This window comes from Malania oleifera, chromosome 4 (genome assembly GCF_029873635.1).
Source record: "Malania oleifera isolate guangnan ecotype guangnan chromosome 4, ASM2987363v1, whole genome shotgun sequence".
In the NCBI taxonomy this organism is placed as follows: domain Eukaryota; kingdom Viridiplantae; phylum Streptophyta; class Magnoliopsida; order Santalales; family Ximeniaceae; genus Malania; species Malania oleifera.
This window is the reverse complement of record NC_080420.1, coordinates 63279281-63307249: the sequence shown is the minus strand read 5'-3', so window position 1 is coordinate 63307249 and position 27969 is coordinate 63279281.

Below are 27969 nucleotides of genomic sequence, written 5' to 3'. Positions count from 1 at the left end.
CACATCCGTAGCAAGCTATTTGAGGAAAGTTTTGGCTCGGGTTATCAAACCCATTATGGCTCAGATTATCACATCGGTAGGAAGCCATTTGAAGAAAGTTTTGGCTCAGGTCATAGAACCCGTTGTGGCTTGAATTATCACATATGTGGCAAGTCATTTGAAGAAAGTTTTGGCTCGGGTCCGTGTACCCGCTATGGCTCGAATTAATCAAATCCGATGCAATTCATTACCATACCTTATGATCTCACACTCCCCACCAACCACTAATCCCCACTAACCATTAACCTAAAAAAACAAAAAAAAAAAAAAAAATCCTATTCACCCTTTTTGTCAGGAAGTGCCTGAAAGCTACACTGTTGTGTGGCCTGGTTAAAATAAGTGTCATTTTTCTTTGTAGGATTGTTGCTGCAAATAACGTAGGAGAGTTCCTACTACTACATTGAAGCAACAAAGCCTACAAAGAGGGTCAGCTATCGACACCCCAATTTTAACTAAGTCTTTTTAGGAAGACCTGGTGTAATAAAATTTGACTTCGAATCCAAAAAATTGCACTACAAAAAATCAGGGTATTAGTGAAGGATCAAATTCGTCACTAATACTTATAAATTCGTCACTAATACTACTAGTGATGAATTTATAAGTATTAGTGATAGTTTTAAATTAATTGTTATATCTGTAGTTACTACTAACTATTAGTGACGAATTACAACCGTCACTAAAACCCTAATATCGTCACTATAAATTCTACATCGGCTCTGCTGAAATTCGTTACTAATAGTGGAGTATTAGTGATGGTTTTTGGATTTGTCACTAATTGTAGGCTATTAGTGAATGATTCAAATTCGTCACTAATAGTACAATATTAGTGAAGGACTTGAATCCCTCACTAATAACATACTATTAGTGATGAATCTAAAAACCGTCACTAATACTCAACTATTAGTGATAAATTTGAATCATTTACTAATACTTTATTATTAGTGATGAATTTGTAATTCATCACTAATACCCTACTATTAGTGACGAATTTGAATCCTTCATTAATAATTAAAAAATTTTAAAAATATTTAATACTAATTTTATTTAATCATCAATTCCTGTAAAAATCTGTAATTACATTTTTGCATACATAACCTGAAACCATAATTACTACAAAATTCGTAAATCATTCAAAATTTTGAATTCAAATACAAATTCAATTAAAATAAAGAAATAACATATGTTCAGATATAAAAAAATATTCAAAATATTCAAAATTCAAATACAAATACTAGTACAAATTCAAATTAAAATACAAAAAATCCATTTGTTCAAATAATAATAAAAATTACAAAGAAATAATAAAAAGTTGCGTTCGATGACTGTATTGCATGCATGCATGACATCGTGCTGATGTTATGACAACCACGGACCCTACAAATTAAGAATCATAAAAAAAATTAGCATACAAATGGAGAGCTGGCGCTCAGTATAATCAGGAAAAAAAAATTATAGAGAGTGTGTTGTACAATAATTTTCAATCCTAAATGAATAACTGAAATGAATGTGAATGGTGTATGTATGAATATATACAATTGCATGCATCAAACCACGCACGTAAACACTTTAACTCATTCTCAAAACAGAATATCCTTGGTGGTGGACAAATGATAATGCTTATCCATAGTTAAACGCAAATGATTTGCCATGTATGTTAATAGATGCAAATTTATGGCTTAATATAATGACTTTTTGTTTAACATTCACTCATCCTTTCAAAAATATTTTAACATTCATTTTATCCTAATTATCTTTGTACATGGTTTTTTTTTTTTTTTTTGGAAAAATCTTAACAAAATTTTAGCAGCATGTCATCTGTAAATTGGACATTTTCCCACAAAACCTGTACCTGATAGGTTCAAATAAGCCATTTACAATTTAGTTCAAGGCACACAAGAACCTATATCCACTACCAGCATGCAATATACATCAGTTGCATCCGCCATGTAGGAGCCATTCTAGACTAGCATGCAATCAAGTAGCAATCAACAAGTCACAATATATAATCTATCCATTAAATTAAGAATATAAATAGTAGAGAACAATGGATAGTATTGAGTTTAGTGTAGTATTATTATTCATCTAGGCATATGGACATGAATGTTATGAGATAATGAAAGCATTTAATTTAAAGAATTATGAAGATGATGCTCCCTATGAGTTATGTATATATTCAACTTATGCATTTTTCTAATTTTCAAATCCTTAGCCAAGTGTTTTTAAGATTTTCAATGATTTAGGCTCGACAATGAATGCTTTAGGCTTACTAGACCAAAAATATAAAAATGAATGCTTCTTTAAATGAACTAAGCCTACATTGTCTCCTTTCTTATGATTCCTAACTTTCATTCATCCTTTCAAAAATATTTTAATATTCATTTTATTATAATTATCATTGAACATGATTTTTTTTTGAAAAAATTTTAATGAAATTTCGGTAGCATACTGTCTGTAAATTAGACATTTTCCCATAAAACTTGTACCTGATAGGTTCAAATAAGCCATTTACAATTTAGTTCAAGGCACACGAGAACCTATATATACTACCAACATGCAATACACATCAACTGCATCCGTCATGCAGGAGGCATTCTAAACTAGCATGCAATCAAGTAGCAATCAACAAATCACAATGTATAATCTATCCATTAAATTAAGAATATAAATAGCAGAGAACAGTGGATAGTATTGAATTCAGTGTAGTATTGTTATTCATCTAGGTATATGGAATAAGGTGAGCAACCACAAGCTCAATACACATCCTTATTCAAATAAGGATTTCAATACTTAACACATGATGTCTTACATGTATGCATGATCATAAGGTGCACGAACACACTCTTTATTCAAAACAATATGCATAAACACACTCTTAATTCTAGGCAATTTATTCATCCAAAGTGACCATCACATGACATTCAAATAACATACATTTACACCTTTTTTTTTTTTTTTCAAATATAGCAGTGTTATCCCAACTAAGTGCACATTTTATCTCAAACAAGTGCCAAATTCTAGCTTTCCTAACCACCGCTTAATGCAAAAATGCCAATTAGTGCCAAATTACAGCTTGATCAACCATTACTTATTGCAAAAATACCCTACGGAGAATTAGGGTCTTTCACCCAAGGGAGACACAATCCCTACTTGCTTAAATTTCACAATTTCATAGCCATGACAACTAGTGTTATCTATTTCATACTATAACATTTTGACATATGCATACACAAGGTTTGACATAGTAAGTAAAGATATCATCCTTACAAGATGAATATCTATCATATGAAAATTTCCCAACTAAACAAGACATACAACTATGATAACAATAAAATAAAAAAATGAATGCATTATGCAACCATATCAAGTAATTAGAGATAACAAGCTTAAATCTTCCTAATTTGGATTCAACCTTATGTAAGTTTCTACCATTGTTTCCTTTAGATACCCAAAATCCCTAGGTGAACAAATGAAAATTAAGAACACCTACTTGATTTTTCAGCTTCTTCTAACTCAATTTAAGTCTCTCTCTAAATTTCTTGTATTTTCTCTTGATTGTCACTGAATTTTCTAGATTTTCTACAGAGTTCTCTCTCTCTCTCTCTCTCTCTCTCTCTCTCTCTCTCTCTCTCTCTCTCTCTCTCTCTCTCTCTCTCTCTCTCTCTTAAACTAGGTTTTTCACCGAGAGGTTGTGGTAGTCTTTTCTGTATTCAAGCTGCTCTATAGGACTGGAAAGGTCAAGACAACAACTGGACACATGGCATGATCGTAGCAGTTGGTGACAATAGGGGTCTTGCAATGTTAACATTTGTGTGCTAGGTGTCTATTGCCAAGTCATTTAGTTGAATTTAGGTTTAGGGAGGTGGTGAAAATTGCACCTCTCATATATTCAAGATTATTAATGATATTCTCTTTGCATGTTTTCAAGTACTGAGCATCCTTTATGTAAATCCTTTATGTGAAACATCTTCAAGCACATTATTCATGCAAAATCTCTTTAGGTGAAGTTAACCTAATGTTGCATATCTCACATATTTGAGATTATTATGCATGCACCAATAGGAGTTACATGAAGATGGGAGGTAGAGACATTGAGCATATAAGAGAGGCGAAAGATGGAAACCCAATTTAATATAATTGCAACTCATTGAAGTACAAATAATAATCTCATTTTTATTAGGTTTCTATCTGAAAACCATTCATTTAATTGAAATTTGTTTAAATCCACTCAAATCCAAATTCAAGATCCGAAATCCATACTCCCAAAAGAAATATTAGTTTTCCAATGGATCGAGATAAATAATTTACATGATGAGATGAGTTGTCATGCACATGTACGTTGTTTGTGTGGAAAATAATTAATGGGTATATACTCTTTAAAAAAATTCCACTCAGAAAAAATATTCCAACATACAGTTCAAATTACGTTTTACATACTGTCTAATAAGAGGAGCCACCCGCATCATCTGGTCGAGATTGGCGCATCATTTGTTCAAATTGTGCTTGCCTATTCATCATAGCTTGCAGTTGGGCTTGAAAGGTGGATACCGTGTCTTTCAATTGCTGGTTCTCCACTACAACGGTGGACACCATGTGTTTCAATTCTTGGTTCTCCACTACAATGGTGGACACCGTGTTTTTCAAATCCTGGTTCTCCATTTCCACCATCTGCATCCGTCAAACCATCTCCTCCGCATGAGACTCGGCGTCTCGATGTGCTCGTTCCATGTCTACATAAGCCGCCGAACCCATAGATGATGATGTTGTTGGGGCAATGTATCCACTTCCAAGACCTTTCACCCAGCCCACCGCTCCTTCCCCAAGCACCTAAGCAGTTATCTAGAAATCCGTCATTTGCTAACTCCCCTTTGAAAGAGGTGCATCCCTCTGCTCCACCATCCGTGCCTAATTTTAGTCATGAAAATGATAAAAAGGAAGAAGTAAGAATACAACTTCATTGTTTTGAATCAAGTGATAAACTAAATATTTTCTTTGACTTACATGTTTGCCCTATGCACCCTTGCACCACTCCGCCGATCGTCGTTGGTGTGTTCTCTGATAAAGATCCGGGAGCAGCTCCTCTGCACTAGTATCAAGATCACGCTACATTATCATATGAGACATCATTAATATTAAGTCATGTAATGGTAAGATATTTTTATATATAGTAGTTACCCGTTGATGATTTACGAATAACCTCGACCCACCGCAATGCATCATAGGGAGTTTGTTGCAGTTCACAGCATTTGTTTTACACATAGCCTACAAGAAAGATGTAATGACAGTTTATTAGCGAGATCAATGTAAAAATGTAGTGATTATAATACAAACACTTCACCTGATAGTGTGGGTCGCAGAAATGGTGACACACCACCTCCCAATCCTATTGGGATATCTTATCATATGGGTGTGCTTCTGCTTGATCTCCCATCGCCCGAAAATACTAGCGTATTTTCTAGCGATAACTTTTAAATTTACTGTATAGTTGGACATCCACCGCCCTCTTCACATGGTCAGCTTCGAGGATGTCCATATCAAACTCCTCTTGCATAGGTAATACAATTAGAATGTTAGAAAGTTGTTAATTGGATAGTATATTAAAAGTCAAAAAACAAAACAAAACAAAAAGTTTGGGATTACTTACCAAAATACGCATGTAAAGAACCATGCGCTGCTCTTGAGTCACCTGCGCCCAGCTGAAGGCTATGACTGGAGCATATTGTCGGCATATAATGTCGAGCTTCTGGGTCCACGAGGTCCACCAATCGTTAAGTAGGGCTGTGTAGCCTGGAGGAATGTCGATCCAAATCCGCTACATAGTCCTCTCCAGGTGCTTCTTCAGCGACATGTTCTTCGTTGCACCATGACCTGACCTCACTGTGGATGTAGATGCTTAAAGAAGAGTTAAATTAAGAACAAAATTATAATCATACACATGAATAACCATTAGTAGTTGAAATGTAAATAAATTAATCATAGCCTTACCAACACTGCTTATTATGGTCGGCAACTCACCCCGCATATCAGCAGCATCTGTGGTATCCATGTCTGGCCAAGGTCCAGATGGCTTAAACAATGATGGTGCCGCAGTACCACCGACGTGCTCCACTGGTCTCAAGGCCGCTGGATCAACCTCGTGCGATGACGTAGTCGATAGTGTGGAAGGAAGTTGGCCACGATGGTCTCCTGATGCCATGTCTGCAAAATATTAGACAAGTAAATATAAAAAGTACGAATATTAGATGGATGCATAATAAATATATTTTTAGTTATTCACACATGTCAGATACATGGTGACAACCTTCACTTGCTTACCCCCTACACGTCCTCTATATCAGTATCATCTTCACTTTCTAAAGTGTCTTCCTCTTCACTACAGTACTTGACCCCTGTTTCATCTTGCCCATTAGTTTCCTTATTGTTGATGAAGTGAAAATCTACAAAAGTTTCAATTGTAATGTCAACAATCTCTACAGTATCTGCAGTGGCACCAACCCTATGCAATGGTATAAGATCAGGGCCTTCTTCGACAACATTGAAAGCAGATTGCGGTGCTAATTGACAGATGACTCATCTTCTTGGAATGCAGCCTCACTGACACTCATCTCCCCATCTGAAACCTTTGTAATAGAATACAAACTTCGGGGAGGAATTTTTTGGGCCACATGCCATTCACCCTTCAATTTTGTGTCTTTAGGGTAAAATACTTGTTTTGCTTGCGTCGCTAGCACAAAAGGGTCATTTTGATACCATGTCTTACTAAAATTGATGCTAGTAAAGTAGGCATCCATGTTTATCCCAGTCTTTTTATTGCCAATATCCCACCACATACACTTGAATAGGTGGATGAGTATGTTGGCTCCATAGCTAAGCTCTATAATGTCATCCAACACACCAAAGTAGTCAATTTCTTCATCTCCTTCTGTGCCTAGCACCGTAACCCCACAATTTTGGGTTCTTCTATGCAGTTCGAGGGACTTTGTATAAAATTGTAACCCGTTGACAATGCAACCATTGTAACGGTTAACTCGTTGGTCGAGGCCACATGCCAACGTGTACAAATCTTTACTTGCCGTTGGTTCCTTATTGTAATACATGACTTTCATCTATTAAATAAACAAGACTTTAGAAGAATAAACCATCAACAGTGAAAACGTACATTGCTTTGTACTATGGCAGTATTTGTTACTTACACGACTCCCAAACCAATTGATAAATTCTTTTTTATGTCTTTTATCAACATTCCTTTCATTTGGGACCAGAAGTTCAACTTTATGTTCGCTATATGTAACAGTAGTACATGTTAATATCAACTAAGTATATAAGTACGTATATGTAAATACAATGCAAAGTAAGGAATTTGGAACCGCGTACTCAATATATGTAACAGTTTCATCACAATTATTGAGAACGTAAAAATGAGTCTTTTGTAGGTCGTCCATATCAATGAAATCGTAAAATCGTGCACTGAAAGGCCAAACATTTTCTCAAAATATAAAGCTCCTTGGTTCTTCATCTTCAGTATTAATAGCATGAACGTCTGCATTTCGCTCCTCACGAGTGAACCTTGTGTCAATATCATGTAGATACATTAAGCAAAATGCAAGACATTCACTGTCAATGTATGCCTCAATGATTGAACCTTTCGGTCGTGCCTTATCGCGCATATACCCCTTCAAAGTGGACAAGAACCTGTGCATTTTACATAGCATTATAGATTTGTAGACACAAAAAAGAAAGAAAAAAAAAAAAAAAGGAAATCACATGACCATTATACAAGGACTTTATAATTTATCTCTTAATAGGATACATCCAATGATATGGAGCCGGTCCTCCAATTATAGCCTCCCTTGGTAAATGGATGGTCAGGTGGATCATCACATCAAAGAATGCTGGCGTAAATATTTTCTCCAGCTTGCATAGTATGATCACAATGTCATCCTCTAACTGTTCAAGTACGTTTATGCTCAATTTTTTGGAGCACAATTGTCGAAAAAAGATCCCCAGCTCAATCAGCACCAAGCGAACATCTTCAGTCAAGTGTCCACGAAGGAAAACGGGTAGAACCCATTGTAGAAGGATGTGACAGTCATGAATTTTCATTCCTAACATCTTCCCTTCCTTCGTGTTTATGCATCGAGCTATGTTTGATGGATATCCATTAGGGAACTTCACTGACTTCAACCATTCGAAGAATTTATTCTTCTTATCATTTGAAAATGTGTAATAAGCTGATGGCATGAGAATTTTGTTCCCATCATGAAACAGGTGCAACTTGGGCCGTATTCCCATATCTTCCACATCCCGACAAGCATTTGCGGTGTCCTTTGTCTTCCCATTTATATCCAGCAATGTACCAATGACATTCTCGCAAATGGTCTTTTTGATGTGCATGACATCCAAGTTGTGGCATAGTAAAAGATCTTTCCAATATGGCAACTCGAAAGAAGATGCTTCTCTTTGTCCAATTCAACTCTCACTCAGCGCATTTTTTTTTCTACTGGTCGGTGGTTTCCTAAATTTTACATCTCCGATCAACCTGAGCTGGTTTAATATCTCTTCCCCCACTTAGTCACTTTGGTTGCGACCTTCGTTCAGGTTTTCCATTAAAGCTTCTGAAGCCACGAGTCCTCAAAGGATGTCCAATTCATAGAAAATGACGATGACACATAAAACATAACTTGTGGCCATGCTTCAAAGATAAGGACCTAGCATCCTTATTATATACTGGGCACGCTAAGTAACCTTTTATGCTCCAACCTGACAGGTTGCCTTAAGCGGGGAAATCATTAATTGTCCACAACACTGCAGCATGCATCCGAAATGTTGTCTCAGTTTCCACATCAAATGTCTCCACTCCTTTTTCCCATAGTTCTTTCAACTTGTCAATTAACAGATGCTGGTAAACATCAATATCATTACCAGGTGCCCTCAGTTCGATAATGAGCAGAGTCATATAAATGAAAGGTTCTTTCATACATCGCCATGATGGCATATTGTATGACATCATCATAACTGGCCACATGCTATACGAGTTATTTATGTTACCGAAAGGATTGAACCCATTTGAAGCAAGGCCAAGTCTAATGTTGCAAAGATCACTAGAAAACCACGGATGCATTTTATCAAAATCGGCCCAAGCTTCGGAGTCCACTAGATGGCTAAGGGTGTTTCCATCATGAAGATGTTTCTCTTGATGCCATCTCATATCTGTAGCAGTCTTTTTACACATATACAATCCTTGTAGTTGCGGGATGAATGGACAATATAGCAAAACTTTTTTGGGGATCTTTTGACCCTTCTTCTGATTATTTGTATACCTCGGTTCACCACATTTTGGGTACTCGTTCGCATTTTCATGTTCATCATAAAAGAGTGCACAATCATACCTACACGCATGTATTAGAGTGTAACCGAGACCCAATTCACGCATGTATGTCTTCGCCTCATAAAAAGTCTTCAAAAGTGTTTCACCATTAGGCTATGCCGCCTTAATAAGGCTTAAATGCATGTTGAATGCGCTCTAAGATAACCCATGCATTGTCCGTGCATGAAGCAACTTTATCAGAAACTCTAATTTTGAGAACTTTTTACAGTTTGGATATAGGGGCACCTGTGCATCCCTCATGAGATTAGAAAATGGTTTACCGAGTCGATTCAACGTACTAGGATAGCAAGGTACGGTACCTGCTGAAGTAGATTAATCAAAAGTACGCGACACATCGACATCGCCCATGTCCACTGCAATCCCCCTTTGCAAGTCACCTAACATTTCAATTACCCCTTTTGAACATGTATCACCACCTACTATATTTGCCCCCTCATCTTCATCGTTATCATCATCGCTCTGAACTGCGTATTCTTCACCGTGGAAAACCCATGTTGTGTACCTTTTCTCTATTCCAAAGTCTAATAAATGTGAATGGACCAAATCAATGTGTTTGAACGTTATGTTTTCACATTTCTTGCAAGGACACCTTATTCTACTAGCTTTGTCTGCACGAGGACGCGTGAACTCTATGAAATCATATACCCCTTTCACGTATTCTAGGAAAAACCTACCCCGAACATTCATCCAACTCTTATCCATATTCATTAATTACCCTATAGCATGTTCAAGTAAATGGTGTTCATTACATTCTCATAATTTTTATAACCCATGCATCGTGAATCCTATAATCAACCATCATACTTTAAAGGGTATGGATCCTATCTCATTCAGGAATGTTGCATTTATATTGCAATCAATCGCTCAAATTCCTTCGTCGTAGTCATTATAATTTTCGATAGCATCTCCCCATGGCTCTCCAAGTACACAAGATGGGGGAAGTAAACATGTTGTTAGTTTTCCATCACTAACAAATTGTCACGACACCCCACTATGCACTCAGAGAACATAAGTAGAGACGTGCTCGAAATATATAATGACAATTGACAAATCATGAACGATGACAACATTGTAAATACAACTTCCTGAACTATCCACATTGGATAATCCAAGAATGGTTGAAATACAAACATTACTAAGCGTAAGTGAAACAAATAATTTAACATATTCAAGTGATTATTAGTCAACATAATATGACTAATAATCAATTGAATTATAACAATTGATTTGTCTCACATATACAATTAGGTATGAATGTATAGCAACTGTTCTTGGATGGGTCTAAGCTTCAATGAATACATGAAATGACAGTAATTAATTTGGCATTTTATTTCATATGACATTTAGTTCTTGACCTTTCACAATACACTTAAGATTGTTGTTCTTAACCAAGTGTTTTAGATTTTCAATTATAAGCCTAAGACTGCCTCTTTTTTTACAAATTTCAACACATAAGAGGCGTGACTTAGAACGACTCTAAGTTTTAACTGATCATGCATACATTTCTTTGTACATAGTTTTATTATGGAAAAACTTTAACGAAATTTTGGCAGCATGCCGTGTGTAAATTGGACATTTTCCAAAAAATTTCTACACTAAAACTTAATAAATTCAAGCAAAAAAATCACAATAATACACATCATGCAGATACCAGTGAGTTTGAGCATGCGAGAACCTAAATCCACTACCAGCATGCAATTCACAATGTACTGCATTAGTCATGCAGTTGGCGTTCGACAGAGGCGTGTATTTCAGTAGTTCAATTTACAATTCATATCACATAATACCATCCATCAAGACAAGATTTCCAAAATTTCAGTAGTCATTTGGATTAATTTTTTTATAACTAGTTAATTTCGATTGGAATAAAAAGATACATTATGTGTTTTTTTTTCCCTTACCTTCCCTAGGAATCCCTTTTATAAGTGAGGCATACTTCTTGCATCAATACTAGGGGCCTTTTATTTGTAGGAGTCATAAGCCGCTAGATTTAGGATGAAATGCCAAGTTGCCTACTTAATAGGGAAACGAACACAAAGTGGTTGGTCTCAATGAAAAGAAAGCTAGCACTCTCATCATTTAAAAATGAAATGTGTCACTAAAACACTAACATTAGTTGATTGATGATGGTGTGGTGGTACCAGCAAGTAATATTCTGGACTGCATATATACTCAATAAGATTGTACTGATCTAAAAATATATAATAATTACTCAGGAGACAAAAAGTAGCTGTTCAGCAACCAAGTAGGGAAAATATACTTCACATGTCTTCCTCTAGCTATGATGGTTAAATAGGGAAGCATAATAAATCATACCCTGTCATTCTCCAAACATGATTTTTTTTTTTTCCAAAGCAAAGACCACACTAATAAGAATCAAAATAATAATAAAAAAGATCAGCAAACAATGCATTTATTAGAACTTAAGAAACCCCTTCACCCTAAAACACTACCCATTCCTTTCCATCAGGACCACCCACAAAATAACTCAACAACTATAACTTCTGCAAAGCAGCTCAAATATTGGCATTCACATTACTCAATATACATCAAACCTCTAAGAAATGATTCTAAACAACCCTGCCCCTCCCCTCCCCCGGAGTTGACTTCATTTCAGAGCCGTCAGATCAAAAAAATTGTAATTTTAAAGTTAAAAACTAAACATAATTGAAGATAAGAACTAAAACTATAAAAGATAATGCAATTGAAGGATCAATATTTTTTTTATCTCAAAATTACCTAGGAGAATTGGCATCCTTTTGCACTTGATTTGCTATATTGGACAAAGTACTTCCAAATGCGACTTTAGCTCCCTAAGCCTGCCAATCATTTGTCAATAGAAAGGAAACTAAATCAATGCTATTAGACACTAAATAGGAACTACATGGAGAAATCTTATTTTCCATTTTTCAAAAAAAAGAAAATGAATTATTTAAATGGCAGAAACGTCACCAAATTTGGGGGCTAAGGTATGGAGAAACAAATAAACAATTCAGAGATCTAAAGTGTCAGAATAATGATATTTTGGTCCAAGCAAAATATAAAAGCAGCCCAACAAGAAAAAAATTTTGCTTTCCTTTTTTTTTTTTTTTTAATTTGGGCGGCGAAATGCATAAGCGAGGTGATAGGAGGGTGATCACAAGAATCGAACATCAGAATTAAATAAAACAGCAGTTGTCCATTTATTAAGAAAGAAAGAGGGGGCGGGGGGCAATGGAAGGGAATGCACTTAGAAACACATTGCAAGAAGAAGAGGCTATGAAATCTCTATTAGGCAAAAAAATAGATCCCAAAATAAAAAATGACTTCATGGGAGTACTTGGATAATGGGTAGAAACTAGGAACTGAACACCAAGAAAAATATGAAAAATTCTTGTTTAACACTTACAATTCTTTTAGGCAGCGATTCATTAAATTGTATGCTAAAAGTGAAAAATTCTTGTTTCTTAATTCTTTTGAAAAATTGTATACTGAAAATGAAAATATGAAACAGTTATCCAACTAAACAATTTTAAAACTCTATGATGGATAATAGTATTTCAAATTATAATTAAATGCATCATTTGTTGCCATGCAAATAGTCAAGTTGCTAAAAATTAACCTAAAAAAAAAAACAAAGCCACTAAAAACTTGATGAAGTCAAAAACCCTAACCTAACCTAAATTACTTAAATCTCTATGCCATTAGATTAACATGTTAACAACAAAATCCGAGTGTTGTCTCTTACAACTAGGCAACTCACTTGTATTTTATATTCTAAGATGATTATAATATTGCTATAATATCTAATAAAAAGGTGATTAGACAACTAACAATACTAAACATGATGTTGTTATAATACTAATTGTGTGACCACTTGCTCGTAACAATAGGATAATAATATTAATTAAATTAAAAAAAAAAAAGAATCTAAAAACACAATGGAGATTAAATTAAATGAAAGAGGTGATCAATAGGAAGTCAATGGTTCCCCTTGTGCACAAATTCAAGGCATCATGATTCATTTCATTGTGCCATAATTCATTTTCTAAACACTCTTTAATATTGAAGAATGCTATCTAGTCTTAGCCACTAATGGAGTAAATGATGGGCTAAAGATTTTTATTTTGACATGGTGTAGAACATGACCCATTGACATTATCATCTAATGCCTATTTAACTTGTATGACTGAATGTCTATTGATAGTAAATATATGTTATAGATAGATGTATATAGAGGACCACTCTTCACATTTCTTGTTAAGGAGAAAATTCTTGGTAGAATGATGAGAGGAGATGCCCAAACTGAGACAACTTTCGCTTCTAATATTTACTTACACACATGACTCACAAAAGTAGAGGCGATAGCATGGTTAGGTTTGGATTTATTTCATTATGAAATCTAGCTAACACAAAATCTAACTTGCAATTTTGAGAAACTAATTATGAACCGAATTTACCCCTGATTTAGGGTTGGTGCCCTAAGTCACATATATGTTTAATTATCCCATCTCATATTTGATCACTGTACTAATGAATACAAATTATTATGCTTTTATCCATTCTCTTGTTCAAGAGTTTTACTATGTTTCATCAATATCGAGTTATTATTTTATTTTTTCCCATATGGAGTAAGTTCTTATTATCTTATAATTACTTTTTTTTAGAATTGGTGTATTCCCAAGAGGGGGGGTGAATTGGAATTTAAAAAAACTTTTCCTTGGGTTTGACCTAAATAGCGGCAGTACATTCACAACCTAGGGTCTGTTTAAGTAGTTCCAATATGCATAGATAAACATAACATAGAAATTGAATCATACGCAACATTCACACTATAACATACACGTGTGGAAATATAATTAATGCACACACGATATGTTATCGGGGTTCGGCCAACCGTGCCTACGTCCTCACCTCTAGCTCGCAAGCCCGAGGATTCCACCAAAGGTTCACTTATTGGGTGGAGCGGCACCGATTAGAACTAGGTTAATTATCACAGGACTGACCTCAACCTTTACAACTAGGTCAATTAGCGGGGATGACCTCAACCTACGCCTTAACAGGATGGTGCACTTAACTTTCCTAACCGGGTCTAAGCCAATCCGGGACTATTTCATAGGGCTAGTCTCCCTCTTCAGGCCGGTGCCAAGAAATACAATAGTATGTTCAAAATCAATGAGATTGGTACAGTGATTATGTTTTCTTGTAAAGAAGATATGTACCCAGTTACGTGCAATCATATACACCACCAAATGATATAATATGTAAGCTCAATGTGGTTTAATATGTGATACCCCATGGATGAAAGACTTAAAAGGATTAGATGTTACTACCCATATCAACAAGATGCACCTTTCTTTTCAGGATCTTTCCCGTAAGAACTCCATAGTTAAGCATGCTTGGCTTGGAGCAATCTTGAGATGGGTGAACAACTGGAAAGTTTTCTGAGGAAGTGTGTGAGTGAGGATAAAACACACTGAAAAGGACACGTGTTGGTCTGTGGGGCCATTCATTAGTCCAATAAGGCCCACCCCCTGTTGTCTGGTCCAGGTGGAGGAGGAGAGACGCAGTGCTCCTTGGCAGACCCAGGCTGGGGCGTTACATAATATATGCTCTCAAATAAATATTTTCTATCAATGTAATCAGTGCGTGAGAGTGCAAACCAGCATGATCTTTGTATCACAATATGTATTCAATCTAAATGCTCACACAAAGATATCAATCAATTCTCAAATATTTCAATCAGCTAAATATCTCAATCATATAAACTTGAGCAACGTATAACTTTGGTTTGGAAAAGGGGATTCAATCTTTATGTTCAACAGAAGATATAATTCAAAGAATATTGCAACAAATATTTTCACCTCATAAACAAATATCTCTTCAAATATTTTTCAAGATAAAATGCACTAGATATTTGAAAATGATTTAGAAAAGATTTTACAATCAAAATGAAATATGAGCTTCTCAAGATGTTGCAATGAAAGTATAATCTCAGAAGATCTAACAAAGTCTTCTTAGGTTAGACTTATTAACAAAGTCCCCTAAGAATACTTAAGGTTTGGCTCTCAAGAAAAGTTATATCATACGATCACACACCGAATGAGAGCAAACCCTCTTAGAGCAAACAATCACTCAAAACAAACTTACGAAAGATTTAGGTAATAGTAGAAGGTAAGTATGAGTGAATGGAACTTAGATATGAGTATTATGGATTTTGAGAATTCAGAGAATTTCTCTTAATCAAGATTTTTAATCCCATGCTAATTATTCCAAATGAGGGGGTACTTATAGACTTCCCCAGAGATATAACCGTTAAGGACATGGTTGGAATAATTGGAAAAGATTTAATAATATTTAATTATTTTAACCCTCTTTAACCGAGTTAACCACGGTAAAAAAATAAGTCCAACCCGAGAGCACCGATCGACTAGGACAAGTTTGGTTGACCCAAGTTCTTGGGGTTCGGTCGATCGGGCCAAAAATGAACTGCCCGTTCGGTCGACTGGGCATGTATGTCCGAGGGCGATTTTTCAATATTTGTGAGGTTCGGTCGACCAGGGTCAATTTGAACTAGACTGGTCGGTCGACCAGACCATTGAGTTCTCGAACGTGGGAACTCAGTGGACTAGGTTGGCGGTATACAAAAGGTTCTTGATCGATCAGGAGGTCAAAATGTTGACTTCCTAGAAGGTTCTATCGACCAGGGCCAATTGAACTACAGGAGTTCGGTCGACCGGGTTGTGGTCAACCAGTTGACCCGTACCAGGTTCAGTCGATTGAGGCAAAATGAATGTGAGGTGTCATCGACCAAATGTGCACATTTTGTGCCTTTCGGTCCTGTTTCATCCAACAAACACCCTATTCAAAAGTATAACACATACAAGCGAGGGTGTGAATGTCCTAGGGTCTTTTCTAACTCCTGTTTCAGTTATGTTTCGATTTGAGCTTACCTATTAGACCATGCATGTGATGTGTGTGAGATTATTACAAACCAAAAGCCCTAATTACTATTACAGACCTTTTACATAAATGAAATATATTACAACATAAAAAATTGGGTCTTTACTTCACTTTCTTCTATGTGCATTAAAATCTGTCAATTTTAGTTCCTGCACATAACCTTAAACACCCATTAGATATAATGAGTATTTGTCATTATCAAAATCGGGCGTGACTTATAAGGTCAACATTTTCTTCCTTTTTGATGATGACAAATACACCCAGCAAAAATATGAGTATAAGCCTAAGAAGGCTCCCCCTATCAATATGCATTAAGGAGAATCAAATTTTAACCCAATTATTTTATTTTACCCAATTTTTGCCTCTCCATCTCCCCCTTTTGGCAACAGCAAAAAGGGCTACAAGAGTGAAGAGCTCTAGGCAATGGGTGAGTATAATATTTATACACTATAAGTTTGGGAAAGTTTTTGAAAAATTTCGACAGAGTGTCGTTTGAAAATTAGACATTCCAAAACAAATCCTGTATAAATAATAACCTATTTGAGTTTATAAGTCCTAACAATTTATCCACAACTACTCAAACAGTTCCGTATTCTCAAAACATAAAATAGAAGTCTAACTTTCAGTCATTCAAGAAATATAATAGCCATATAATAAAATTGGTCATTTAAATGATTTAAATGACATGAAAACAGGGCTAGACCACAAATATACACAAACCATTACAATTGAAATATATCATAAGACCCATGGAAGATTTTAGTTAAAGGCACACAACATATGATACCAAAAAGAAGGTTTAAGTATAAAAATAATCTAACTAGTTCGCATGCATTTTCATATGAAGTTACCGAACCAGTTATGCGACTTTAAAGCTTATATGTATATAGTAATAATAATGAGGCAAGAGAATAAGTTTGAGTTTTGAAGACAAATCTTGCCATAAAGTATTGCAATAAATATATATATATAGATATCCCTCTTATGATGTTAGCTTAAAGTATTAGGGGTTGCTTGCACGAAAAAAAAATTTCAATTTAAAGCAAGCAAGTACAAGTTTTCTGGTTTGTCCATTAAGCACATACTAAAATATAACCAAAAAATCACAACTACAATGATCATAAAGATGTCAAACAATTTAAAGTAAGGATCACATGGCAACACAAACAACATGTGGCAAAGAAATATATATCAACGTAAGACTTTTCACCAACATCATTTCAGTTAAGCACATGCCACACTCGTTTCAAAAACAGATCTAAACTAAACATATTTGTGAGCAAAACAAAATAGGATTTTTGGTTTAGATGCTCCCCCTATCAATTTGAGTACGTACTTAGATTCTTTAACTACTTATACTAACCAAATAATAATTTCATTATTCTTAGTAGTATAAGCCATCAATCCAAATATTTAAAATCAACTATACTGAGTATTTTTCAATTACATTTGTCACTTGATTAGTATAGTTGTCCCTATAGATCATAGATGCATCAGAGAGTATATATTGAGGTGTGCAATAATGTTCATGACCCAAGAACATTCCATATCAAAACATAATCCTTTAAGCACTGGATATAATGTTTAGGGTATTCTCAAAAGCCTCAATATTTCAGTGGATGAAAGTGATGCAGATGGATTCTTTAAGTTCTTTCTATAGGGATGGAGCTGGGCTCCCCTAATTATTCGATGATTATGTAAGGATGAATTTTAATTTTCTATTTGGTTTCACTCATCCTTTCAAAAATGTTTTAACATTAATTTTATCATAATCATCTTTAGCACATGGTTTTTATTTGGGAAAATTCCTGTCGAAATTTCGGCAACATGCCGTCTGTAAATCAGACATTTTCTCATAAAACCTGCACCTGATAGGTTCAAATAAGCAATATATGATTCAGTTCACGGCACATGAGAACCTATATCCACTACCAATATGCAATTCTCATCAACTGCATCCGCCATGCAGGAGGCATTCTAAACTAAGCATGCAATCAGGTAGCAATCAGCAAAAGATAAACTATCCATTAGAAGATATACTCATTTAATGCATAATGAATAGTAGGAATTTAGTGCTCTTCATATGAATGCATATGGGCATAAAAGATAAAAATCATGAGAGTATTTAATGTATAAATATATTCATGAAGAAAAATGCTCCCCCTGAGTTATGCACTTATTCAATTTATGCCTTTTCATTTTCTAATTACTTAGCCAAGTGTTTAGATTTTTCGTGATTTAATCTTGGCTAAACATGCTTAGGCTTAGAGGACCAAAGATTCACATGCAATACTTCTTCAGGGTCACAAGCTAATGTATGCCTCTTTACTTATGAATTTCAATATATGAAAGAGACCCAAGTTCAAATGGATTTTCTTTCTTATCATTCATGCATAGGGTTCTTAGTTATTGCATTTCCATAATGTTGAAACCTATGGCCATCATATTAGCCATTTAACTTATTTCTAAGAATATGAAGCTCTAAAGGATATGACTTAATGTTTTGAGAGCTATGCGTGTGAAGTAGATTAAACACTCTTAAAGATTATAATTCTTGTTATGTTCGAAGAGTATTCAAAAGTAGGGCATTGTACAAGATAAGAATTCTAAAGAATATGTCCTAACTTATTATGGAAAATAGCATTGTGGAGGATATGGATAACTAGTAACTGACACTCTTTGGTGATTGGAAAGTATCCTTTAGATATTATCACAATTTGGAACAAGGATACAAGTATATAGGTGAAACCTTACCGAGTATGATCATGGTTTGGTAAGGATTTCCTATGAAGGGGATAGGTGAATCAAGATTATAGAATTTAAATATTAAACTCAAAGGGAATGATTTGATTTAACAACAAAATACGAATTCCCTAGTGGATGCCTCTAATTTTGATTGTGAGATGGATGTCTTATTATTAGCACAAGATAGATATGGAATTTTTTATCATTACTAATATCTAGAGTGATGACCAGGTTTTGACTAATGAAATTAGGGTTAAAGATATATAGAATAGGATGGATCCCTAAAGCTCATTTCTGTGCAATGGACAACAGTATGCTTAAACTCGTGATTTTCATGTTAGCATGGGTTAAGTATTTTGAATTAAATACCAAACATAGATGTCATGTCCATTTGGAAGTGGATAACGATTCTTAGTATAACAAGATAGGTGAGTGCGTATACTAAGATTTTCATTTTAAGCAACAACCACTTCCCAAGCCTACAGTCATCACAACCCCATAAACCTAAGCCTAGGGTCTAAGGAAACATTTAATAATAAAGTAATATTAATTTAAATCCATTTTTCCTTAGGACCTATGGGGTTTACTTTCATGATCATTCATTTCATTTCTTTGTCTAGGCCTCGGGCACTTCTAAATAGACAACTGAAACTGATGTGCCTTTTCATTCTATGGTGCAAGCAAATTTTGAATCACTACAAAAAATAAGGTTATTAGTGAGGATTTTGAATTAGTCGCTATATCTGCCGTTACTAATACTTGTTAGTGACGAATTTTTCAAACCGTCACTAATAATAGAGTATTAGTGACGGATTAAAACCGTCACTAAAAATCCTAAGTCCGTCACTATAAATTCTACACCAGCTTGATCAAAAATCATTACTAAAGCCATAGTATTAGTGACGATTGTAAAGTCGTCACTAATGTTGTACTATTAGTGACGGTTTGAAAATCGTCACTATTGCTCATAGGCAACTATTAGTGACGGTTTTCAAACCGTCACTAATACTCTAAAACCGTCACTAATACTATATTATTAGTGACAATTGAAAACTTTCACTAAAACTCTTTAAAAAAAGGCAATTATTAGTAATGATTTTGAAACCTTCACTAATACTTAAATTGGAAATTGTCACTAATAATTTTAAATTAATTTTTTTCCAATTTTTAATTCCTGTAAAAATCTGTAATTACATTTTCGTATACGTAACATTAAACCATAATTGCTAAAAAATTCATAAATTATTCAAAATTCAAATTCAAATTCAAATATAAATATATTATACAAATTCAAATTTAAATACAAATACAGTATACAAATTCAAATTCAAATACATTATCCTTCCCTTGCTCCCTCGATCTCTACCACAAAAACATCACAAAGCTGACAATCACAGCCACTAAGGTCATCACAATCACCCACCGCCCAGTCGGACTCCATCGATACCCACAGCGCTACCTGGATCAACCTAAATATATTTTAAATAAATAAAATATATTTTAATTTAAAATTTTTTTGAACAAAAATCTTATTTCATTGAAGAAGACAATGGAACCTTAGCATCGAGGATGGATCCACCATGATGGTGATGTGAGCTTCGACAGTACTGAGAGACCATGGCTGCATGGGCGGCTATGGCTTGTTGCAGCGTCATCCTCGAGGGTGAAGTTCTCGAACAATAAGGCTCAATATGCAAGCTAGGGCCCAACTTCAAAATCCTCGACCTTGATGGTGATAAAGCAAATGACGAGGTCATGGAGGGTAATGAAGGACAATGAGGTCGTGGATAACAGAGAAGGACGACGAGGTCGTGGATGGTGGTGGATGCATCAACAATTCTTTATCTAGTTTACCTGGAGTTTCTTTTCAAAATTGATTTGAAATGCGATAAGTCTGCCCATGTAGACAAAATGAATTTCAACTTTTTATCTGATAGGTTGTCTCTTATGGTTAAGGTATGATTTAAATATTAATTTTATTTCTCTTGAATCTTGATGCCCTTCTTGTGGATGCAATGACCGCAAGAAGGGCATCAAGATTCAAGAGAAATAAAATTAATATTTAAATCATACCTTAACTATAAGAGACAACCTATCAGATGAAAGGTTAAAATTCATTTTGTCAACATGGGCAAGCTTATTGCATTTCAAATCAATTTTGAAAAAAAACTCTAGGTAAACTAGATAAAGAATAACCATCCACACCACTATAAGAGTACTTGAACCTCTCAATTCTCACCTCCATGTCCATCATAAACTCCAAAGAATAAAGTGGAAGCATCCAGAACAGGATATGCAGCATGCTAGCAAATCAAACATTCATAGTCAATAACAAAATTTTCATACTATTAGTAAAGAGTTAATAAAGTGCTCGCATATCGTAGCTTGTATGTGCATAAGAAACCAATTTTAACCACACAATGCAAGCGAATAGCATTAATGTGACACCAGGTAAGACAGCTGAATCACACCTGCAGAATTTAGAACTAATCATTGTATAAATCAAATTTTTTTTCTAATTCTTTTAACAAGGTTTTAACCAAGGAGAAACCTTAACAAGAGATTAAGACATGTACAAAAACAGCACAGATTATAGAAAGTGAAACCTTGTCACAAATCGTAACTCAAAACCCCCAAACAAAAACCTAAATACTTCACTTAACCAGTCTCAGTTCGCCCCCAAAAGTCAAGAAACAGCACTCTGACGCATCCATGGTTCCAATTAAGAACAACCCACATACCAAATAAACCCCAAAACCAGAAATTCAAACCCAATAGTAATAATTCAAGCACCCAAATCCCTAATTCCTAGCTCCAAGCTCTTCAGATCACAAACTGACAAACCCAGCTCGAAACCAACAGTAATTGAACTAGTAAAAAAAATAAGAAAAGCACCAAGTTCAACAGAAACGGTAACAGTACTTGCCCAATAGTGCTAAACCCAACTCCAAATCCAGGAAATCACTGCCGTCCCTTAACTCACAGAAAAAAGATTGACTTACTTGAAAAACTTTGAAGCATAAGATGTAAAAATTACTTCACAAGAGCAAGAAACTAGAAATCTAGGGTCAATATTTGGAAAAATAAGCAAAATTACTCTTCTAAGCTCAATGCAAAGCAGAAAGTAATTCATTTAAATCCAGATGTCGCACACAAGCCTCACAAACAAACAATATATTAAGACAGTAGAACCTTAACCTTATGAAGATTGGTTTTCTGGTAGAGCTGAAGCACGAGCCCTAGATCGGCATTGGCGTTCCTGTTCCTTATGTTGGCAGCTACAGCGGCCTTGTTGTCTCTTATCCACTTGAAGTCTATTGCAGCCTTCCATTCATGCTTCACTGCAGAAACACATAGACCCAATTAATAATTAAAATAGAAATGGAAAATGGAATCAGTGAGAAAGAGAGACAACCATTGTCATCGGGTCTAGAGACGGGAGTAGTTTAGCTGTAGTGAGAAATGGCGAGGGTCTTTGAGGAGAGTGATGGCTGAAAAATAAACCTAGGGATAGGGATATGGTTCTGGAGAATGGTCTGAATATGAGAGAAGAAGAAGAAGAAGAAGAAGAAGAAGAAGAAGAAGAAGACGGAGGGGCAGCAACAAGTTTTAGGCTTCGGAAAGTCGTCCCACCCAGATCACACTGCAAGCCCATCGTTCTGCCATGGATGCAGAGATCAAGGAGCCGCTATGGATGGCACTGCGTACATGGAGGAGCGAGGAGGGAGGGGCAGAGGGAGGAGTAGAATGAAATTTAGGGAAAGAAAATATGGTAGGAGGGAGAAGGAGGCAGGAATAGAAGAAAGAAGAAATTAAGGAGGGATGTCAGATTTTGAGCATCAGTGACGGTTTCAAAACTGTCACTAATACCCTTACCAAATTTTTTTTAGTATTTTTTAAAGACAAACACTAGTAGTGACGGTTCCAAAATCGTCACTAATACCCTATTATTAGTAACGGTTCTCCAAACCGTCACTAATACCCTATTATTAGTAACGGTTCTCCAAACCGTCACTAATACCTTTAACTAACTTTTTTTTATATTTTTTAAATAAAAACACTAGTAGTGACGATTTCCAAACCGTCACTAATACCCTTAACTAATTTTTTTCAAATAAAAACAATAGTAGTGACGGTTTCAAAACTGTCGCTAATACCTTTAACTAATTTGTTTTAATATTTTTTAAATAAAAACACTAGTAGTGACGGTTTCAAAACCGTTACTAATACCATTAACTAATTTTTTTTTTTTTTGAAATAAAAAACTAGTAGTGGCGGTTTCAAAATCGTCACTAATACCCTATTAGTAGTGACAGATCTTCCAAACTATCACTAATATCCTTATCTAATATTTTCCCAGAAAAATTTTTTCGCGAAAATTGTTTACTGCACTGTTTTTAGTGACGAAAGTATTAGTGACGATTTTGAAACCGTCACTAATAGTGTCGTATTAGTGACGACTGCTAAAACCGTCACTAATGCTTACACTATTAGTGACGGTTCTTAAAAACCGTGACTAATACAACACTATTAGTGACGGTTTTAAAATCGTCACTAATTCTTTCGTCACTAAAAACCTATTTTTTTGTAGTGAATAAATGTGAAAGATTGTGCTTGCATACCTAATTTTTACTAGAGATGACATGGAAAAATTTATGACGAAGGGATTTACAAAGTGAACCCTTTTTGAAAAAAATTCTCTTCTTAACTCTGAAGGGTTTATTATGATTATTCTTTTCATTTTTAATTTTGATAGCAATTTTAGAATAATCATTTATTTCTTCATCTATGCAGACAATTTTCAATATTTTCTCAATCTTTTTCTTTTCTAATGTGGCATGATAATCTTTTAGATTGTCTAATTGTGTTACCACCCTTTTATTTTCTTTCTTCATGACTGTTTTCTGTTTAGACATCCGAACTAGAAGTTTATGCATTTTAAGTAAATCCTTTTCTAGTTCTTTGTAGAATGGCATACTTTTATTTATCAAATTAGCACATGATTCATCACACAATTCAACACAAGAGTTATCATATGAATTAGTGCATGAATTTTCAGCCAAAACATCACATGAGCTATCAGATGATTCATCACAAGATTTTTCAAAGTAAACATCGCATGAATCATTTTCAGAATTATCACAAGGTTTGACAGATGATTCAACATACAATATATTGCAATAATTTCCACAAGAATCATCACATGCATCATTAATAGTATTATCAACAGATGATTCAGTATATGATACATCAAAGCATTCTTCACAATAATCATCAAATGAGCTAGAGTGAGAATCATATGCCTCCTCATTGATTTCTAGCTCATGATTCGCCACTATCAAACCATTTGATCTTGGAGCTTCTAGAGTGGCAATTTCCTTGTCCTGGGTCTCTCCATATCTCTTTTCTAGCTCAATCCAGATCTCCTGTGCACTACTACATGCCATAATCTCATGAAGAACATCAGTATTTAAAGCACAATATAGCACGCCCGTGGCATATAAATTTGCATGCATCGAATTAATATCATTTTCAACAGGCATACAAATTCCATTTACAATCACCTGCCAGGCCCTCCAGTTCATTGATTTTATAAAAACACTAATTCTAATTTTCCACGTGGTGTAATCGACACCACAAAATATAGTAGGACTGAAAGGTGACTGACCCTCACTGAATGCGGATACACTAATTTGATCCATTGCGATCTTTTTGCAAAAACGTTTAAGTCTAGTGCAACGAGGCTCTGATACCAATTGTTAGAATTGGTGTATTCCTAAGAGGGGGGTGAATTGGAATTAAAAAAAACTTTTTCCTACGTTTGACCTAAATAGCGGTACTGCATTCACAACCTCGGGTCTGTCTATGCAGTTCAAATATGCGCAGATAAATATAACGTGGAAATTAAATCATACGCAACATTCACACTATAATATACACGTGCGGAAATATAAACTGCGAAAATATAAACAATGCACACACGATATATTATCAGGGTTCGGCCAACTGTGCCTACGTCCCCGCCTCTAGCTCGCAAGCCAGAGGATTCCACCAAAGGCTCACTTAACTGGTGGAGCGGCACCTATTACAACTAGGTCAATTATCATAGAGCTAACCTCAACCTTTACAATTAGGTCAATTAGCGGGGCTGACCTCACCCTACACCTTAAAAGGATGGTCCACCTACCTTTCCTAACTGGGTCTAAGCGAATCTAGGACTATTTTACAAGGCTAGTCTCCCTCTTCAGGCCCATGCCTGGAAATACAACAGTATGTTCACAATCAATGAGATTGGTACAGTGATTAAGCTTTCATGTAAAGTAGATATGTACCCAGTTGCGTGCAATCACATACACCACCAAATGATATAATATGTAAGCTCAATGTGGTTTAATATATGCTCTCAAATAAAGATTTTCTATCAATGTAATCAGTGCATGAGATTGCAAACCAGTATGATCTTTGTATCACAAGATATATTCAATCTAAATGCTCACACAAAGATATCAATCAACTCTCAAATATTTCAATCAGCTAAATATCTCAATCATATAAAGCTTAAGCAACGTATAACTTCGGTTTGAAAAGGGGGATTCAATCTTTATGTTCAACAGAAGATATAATTCAAAGAATATTGCAACAAAGACTTTCACCTCATAAACAAATATCTCTTCAAATATTTTTCAAAGTAAAATGCACTAGATATTTGAAAATGATTTAGAAAAGATTTTGCAACCAAAATGAAATACGAGCTTCTCAAGATGTTGCAATGAAAGTGCAATCTCAGAAGATCTAGCAAAGTCTTCTTAGGATAGACTTATTAACAAAGTCCCCTAAGAATACTTAAGGTTTGGCTCTCAAGAAAAGTTATATCATACGATCACACACCGAAGGAGAGCAAACCCTCTTAGAGCAAACAATCACTCAAAACAAACTTACTCAAGATTTAGGCAATCGTAGAAGGTAAGTATGAGGGAATGGAGCTTAAATATGAGTATTATGGATTTTGGGAATTTCAAAGAATTTCTCTTAATCAAGACTTTTAATCCCATGCTAATTATTCCAAATAAGGGGGTATTTATAGACTTCCCTAGAAATATAACCATTAAGGACATGGTTGAAATAATTAGAAAAGATTTAATGATATTTAATTATTTTAACCCTGTTTAACCGAGTTAACCACGGTAAAAAAATAGGTTAAACCTGATAGCGTCGGTCGACCAGGACAAGTTCGGTCGACCCAAATTCTTGGGGTTTAGTCGACCGAGCCAAAAATGAACTGCCCATTCGGTTGATCGTAAATGTATGTCCGAGGGTGATTTTTCAATATTTGCGAGGTTCAATCGACCAGGGTCAATTTGAACTAGACTAGTCGGCCGACCAGACCGTTGAGTTCTCGCATGCGGGAACTCGGTCGACTAGGTTGGTGGTATACAAAAAGTTCTCGATCGACTAGGAGGTCAAAATGTTGACTTCGTAGGAGTTTCGGTCAACCAGGGCCAATTGAACTATAGGAGTTCGGTTGACTGGGCTGTACTCAACCCGTTTACCCAGACTAGGTTCGGTCGACTGGGGGCAAAATGAACGTGAGGTGCCGGTTGACCGAGTGTGCACATTTTGTGTATTTCGGTCATGTTTCATCAAACAAACACCTTATTTAAAAGTATAACACATACAAGTGAGTGAGTGAGTGTCCTAGGGTCTTTTCTAAATCATGTTTCAGTTATGTTTCAGTTTGAGCTTATCTATTAGACAAAGCTTGTGATATGTGTGAGATTATTACAAACCAAAAGCTCTAATTACTATTATAGACCCTTTACATAAATGAAATATATTACAACATAAAAAATTGGGTCTTCACTCTTCACTTTCTTCTATGTGCATTAAGATCTGTCAATTTTAGTTCTTGCACATAACATCAAACACCCATTAGATATAAGAAGTATTTGTCATTATCAAAATCGGGTGTGATTTATAAGGTCAACAACTTTTTAAAAAATATTTTAAAAGTTTATGTAATGACAAGTGATCAATTTATTTATTTTAAAAAAATGATAAAGAATGAGGTGACATGAAAATTAGTTATGTTTGTTTTATTTTTTTAAGAAAACAATTCAGTTAGGAGGCCTACTAGACCTAGGCTACATTTATAATAAAACGGTTAATATTAAAATATGAATGCCCTAAGTATGTTTTACTTTCGTTTTCCATCACATTGGAGATTAGCCTAAAGTAATCTCGCATTAGAGAATTAGTTTCACTTGAAGCTGTCTCAAGCAGACAATATGCCAATCTAAAATGCCACAAAAATTCCCAATTGAATGAATACCATTCTAATTGTAAAAATTTCCCATCAATAAATCTCAAATTTTAAACTCACATTCATTCACAGTTTTGAGTCATTCCCTAAATTCCATTCAGCGTCAGTCTCAAACAATTGCCACATTCAAAAATATCATGCCGCAAATGAAATACTGAAAAGTAGCACAAAATGTGAAAGAGTAGCATGGGAAAATGATTTCGGAGAGAATCAATCTAAATGAAAACCCATTAACGTTCTAATCTAACATTCTTTCCCTTCATCCCCTTTTCTTTCTCAGCAACAAACACATAATTAGGGATAAAATTAAACCAAAACAAAATAAAAGCCAATGGGTAGCTAGTTATTTACCTTCGCGTAGACCCTCCTGCGAAGAAAACTCTTCTATTTCATCATCCACATTACAAGAAACCTCCATCGATTCTCGCTTATGCACCTATGTCGGTCCGTTGTTGAGCCCCCGTCTCAAACGCTTGAGAATCGAGCCGAATTCTTCCTAAGATCGTGGTCCGAATCCACGACTAGGGGCTGAAAACAT